The following is a 4,815-nucleotide window of genomic DNA, read 5'->3' as shown; positions in this document are numbered from 1 at the left end:
TGGGGTGCCTGGGTGGCTCAGTCGTTAAGCGTCTGCCTTCGGCTCAGGTCATGATCCCAGGGTCCTGGGATTGAGCCCCACATCTTGGGCTTCCTGCTCAGCGGGAAGCCTGCCTCTCCCTCTCCTCCTGCTTGTGTTCCCTCTCTTTCTCTCCCTCCCTGTCAAATAAAGTCTTTAAAAAAATAAAGTGGTCCCTGAAGTTTTCTTCAAATCCAGGTGCAACTTACATAACAATCCTTTTAAAGTGAACGGTTCAGTGGCATTTAGTACATCCAGGAGGCTGAGCCACCAGCACCTCTATCTAGTTCCGGAACATTCCACCGCCCCAGAAGGAGAGGCTTCCGCATTAGCCGTCACTCCCCCTCCCCCTCCCCAGCCTGCGGCACCCACTAACCCACTTTCTGCCTCTGTGGACTGGCCTGCTCCAGACGTTTCACATCCGTGGAATCACACACTCTGCTTGTGAACGGTTTCTTTGCGTAAGTAGGTCCCAAACACTGCACGGCACATACTAAAAGTGTGTTTGTCGTTTATCTGAAACTCACGGTCTGCCTGGTGTCCCGGGTTCCTCCCTGCCACGGTAGGCAGCCTGCCTGCTCCGAGGTTGGGGCTCTGCTCACTTGTGGGGCCCTCCCGGCTCGAGTCTGTGCCCCGGGGGCCTGGTCTCGGCTGCTGGAGACTGGGGGCCCTTCCTGGGGGGTTACTCTTGCTCTGCTGGACGTTATCTGGAGAGGCGCAGGCGTGAGCCTCGGCCGGCCCCATTCTCTGTGCGCCGGCTGGGATGGGGGGCGCTGCACCCGAGGACCCTGGCCTGTGGAAGGCTGGCCGCTGCCCGCGGGAGGAGCCCCCCAGTGGCTGTGGTGCAGAGAAGACCCTGTGTCCACAAAGCGTTTGCACACGCCTGGAAGAACCAGGCTCCTGGCCCACCCAGGATGGACCCAGGTACGCAAAGGGCATCAGACAAACCTGCTTCCCAAATCGCATGCCCGGAGGTGAAAACGTAAACAGTCTCAGAGTTGCTGGGCGACAGGGAGATGGACGTCCACGTGCTGCCCGGGGCCTGGGACGCGTCACGGTCGCGTGTGGCATGGGGCGGTTCCACATCTCCCGGTACAGGCGTGGGGCCGGGACCCCCATGTCCAGCGTGCCGTGGCCGCTGGTCACCTGCAAACACAGGGCAGGGAGAAGCAGGTGGCTCGTGGTTCCGGGAGCCTGGCAGTCCGGTGTAAGCCCTCAGCTCTGTGACCACGGCATGTCCCAAAGTGACCCGTCAGAGGCCCCCAGGGACCAACAGGGCCCCCTGCTTCACAGGCCAAGGAATGCCATGCTTTTAAAGCGTTTTCCGATCTTTCGTGGTAAGTACTACTTTTAGTAACTCTCATTTTGAGGACAGTCTTATTTTCTGTGAGTACAGAAAAGCCGCACAGAGCCCCTGGTCAGCCGCGGGCCCATGGGGGCGTCCTCACTAGCGCCTCTTCTCCAGCAGGGCACAAGTGCTGACCGGAGTCCTGACTCCACTCACACGTCCTCAGTGTCCCCTGGTGTCTCTCTCGGTCCCAGGACCCATCAGGATCCCACGCGACATCCCCTTAGGCCCCGCTGGGCTGGGACGGTTTCTTAGAGTAGCCTTGCGTTTTGTGATCTGGTCAGTTTGGGGGAGAGCTGGTCAGTGAGTTTACAGACAGTCGCTCTCCCGGGGTCTGCAGTTTCCCTCACGGTCAGGCTGGATAATGGGTTTTGGGAGGAAGATCAACATATCATACATATCGCGGGGCCATAAAGCGTTTTTCAAATTACAAAAGTCTTACATGGTGGAAATTTTTGAGGGAACAAAATTCAGAAAAAACAGTAAACATCCACTAAGCCAATTATACACATATGCACATACATAATGCATGTATACACACACATACATTTTTTTGCATAGATATATATTTAAAGATTTATTTGCTTATTTTAGAGAGAGCACGCACGAGCAGGGGGAGGAGGCGGAGGGAGAGCGAATCTCCAGCAGACTCCCCGATGAGCGCAGAGCCCCACGCGGGGCTCGATCTCATGACCCCGAGATCAGGACCTGAGCAGAAACCACGAGTCGGATGCTCACCCAACTGCACCACCCAGGCGCCCCTGCGTACGCATATGTTTTCAAAAATAAAATATAGGGCGTCTGGGTGGCTCAGTCGGTTAAGCGACTGCCTTCGGCTCAGGTCATGATCCCGGGGTCCTGGGATCGAGCCCCGCATCGGGCTCCCTGCTCCGCGGGAAGTCTGCTCTCCCTCTCCCACTCCCCCTGCTTGTGTTCCCTCTCTCACTGTGTCTCTCTCTGTCAAATAAATAAAAAATCTTTAAAAAAAAAAAAGCATTCCAGCAAAGCAGCCCTGGGAGGGAATGACCCGCCACGGACACCACGTGACAGCGCCAAGCTGCCCCGCCCCTTTACAAATGCCACGCCCTGGCCCCACAGGTTCCCCAAAAGGAGAACTGAGCTCAGCTCCAAGAACCCAGCCAATCTTGGGGGGCCTCTGAGGCCAGCCCGCCCCTACCCCCCTTGCAGGGCTGGTGGAGTGTGGCTGGATGCGCGGCCGCCGGCACGAGGCCCTTCACACTCACTTACCCCCCGGCTTCCCTTCGGCCCCAGTCCTCCCTCCTCCAAAGCCCTTCCTCAAAGCCACATTCACTTTTCTTGCTGCTTTGTGGTAAATGTTGAGTCTTACGGCGGTTTTCCACGGACAGGAGAACCGTGGAGACAGGAGAGCGCTGTCCCGTGTCCCCTGCACCCAGTCTTCCCTGTTCCTGACGCCTGGCATTACGTGGTGCGCTGGTCACGGTTAACAAGTCAGTATCGATGCCATCCAGGTGTCCCGTTTCCTCTCCCGTCCTCCTCTGTCCCCGGACCCGTCCAGGTCCCATGCGGCCTTCAGTGCTCGTATCTCCTTCGGCTCCTCTGGGCTGAGACAGCTTCTCAGCCTTTCTTGATTTTAGTGCCCTGGGCAGCCGTGCCAAGGACCAGTGGGGAGTTCTGCAGAATGCCCCTCTGCTGGGGCTCAGCGGTTATTTCCCTCGTGGTTACACTGGGGTGGGGGCTTCGGGGGGGATCCTTGGTCCACACCTGTTTCTGTGGGTTCTTCTGGGAACTTCTCGGGGCACCCAAGTGGCTCGGCTGCATTTAGGTCCTGGGGGAGGGAGGGTGTGAGAACACACCCAGCACTTCTGTTGACAACGGAGGCTCTTTGGTTTTCTAAAGTTATTCAGTTTTGGAGCTTTGTGCTTTACTCATATTTATGACCTTTAAAAATTAAAGGATATCGCCCGTGTCTGTAATCCTAAATGAAATGTCTACTTTGCCCTGGCTTTCAACTTCAAATAAAGGGAATCATACTCCGAAAAAACAAAGGAAAACCTCAGATCCCAGAATCTAAAAACAAAAAGTAACATCTTTGTGTCCTTAAACATACGCTCAAATGTTCTGGTCATTCATATAGATACTTTCAAATGTATGTCCTTTCTGGAATTTCAGAAGTAAATACTTTTAACAGCTGGTGGCTTCTCTCAAGGACTTTTTTTTTAAGGACGATTTAAAAAGAAACTATGTACTTTTTAGCTGAAAAAGGCAGGACATCCGCCGAGACCCTTTAGTGGAGATGTGCCCAAAGCAGCGGTGCTCCGGGAGCAGTCTTGCTGCAGGGACAGCAGGTGACATCTGGGACAGCTGTGGTCATCAGGACCGCGGAGGTGTGGGGGCCCGGGACTCTGAACGGCGGCACTGCGAGGCCGAGCGTCCCCTGTGTGCATCTGCACCCAGATTTCCCCTTTTTATAAAAATACTCATTGGATTAGGGCCCCCCCTGCTCCAGTAGGACTTCATCTGAGCTAATTACACCTGCAGTGACCCTATTCCCAAATAGAGTCCCATTCTGAGGTCTAGGAGTCCAGCCTGTGAACTCGGAGGTCTCAGCTGGAGCCCCAAACTTGCTGTCTCTTGGTGTGGCTGGCCCTGCCCCTGTGCCCAGCTCGTCTTCCGGGTCAAGGTCTTTCAGAGCCCAGTCCTATCTCCTGGTGCATCTCTGGGTGAGGACCACTCACTTCGGGAGGAGGGTACAGGGCTGAAAGGCTTCCTTCCAATTCACCACCTCCAGCCCGGGAACGGTACTGTGCCAGGAGCCAGGAAGGACCCGGAGTTCTTGGAGGGTACAGTCCTGCCATGACCCGGGCAGGCCTCGTGCCTGCTACCTGTCCTGTTTCTCTCCACCCCCCGTGACAGAGACGGCTCCTTCGGGGAGCCACCCCACTGCTGCCTGACGCTTTGCAATTCCCAGGCCCCCCAAATAAGCGTGGGGTGTGGCAGCTGCAGGACCCCCTGGCTCCAGGGTGCTGCGAGCTCAGGGGGACCTCGTTTTAAGCCATGGCCCCTCTCAGCTCTCACTTCCTCTCACCCGGATGACTGTGGGTTCCATTAAGTCTGCATTTCAGGACAAACAGTGTTTTCCCGATGCTTCCGGAAACTTTGCTTGTCCAGTGGAAAGGAACACCCTTTCTTCTAACAAGGACACAGGAAGTCTGTCTCCCACATAGGGGACTCTGGCCTTGACACGGGTTTGCAGAAACACAATGTTCGGGGCGCCTGGGAGGCTCAGTCATTAAGTGTCTGCCTTTGGCTCAGGTCATGATCCCAGGGTCCTGGGACCGAGCCCCGCATCGGGCTCCCTGCTTGCAGGGAACAAGTTTCTCCCTCTCCCGCTCCCCCTTCTTGTGTTCCCTCTCTCGTGATCCCTGCCAAATAAATAAAATCTTAAAAAAAAAAAAAAAAAGAAAGAA

Source organism: Leptonychotes weddellii, chromosome 1, assembly GCF_054177405.1.
Source record: "Leptonychotes weddellii isolate Sample4059 chromosome 1, ASM5417740v2, whole genome shotgun sequence".
Taxonomy (NCBI): domain Eukaryota; kingdom Metazoa; phylum Chordata; class Mammalia; order Carnivora; family Phocidae; genus Leptonychotes; species Leptonychotes weddellii.
This window is presented reverse-complemented; position numbering follows the sequence as displayed.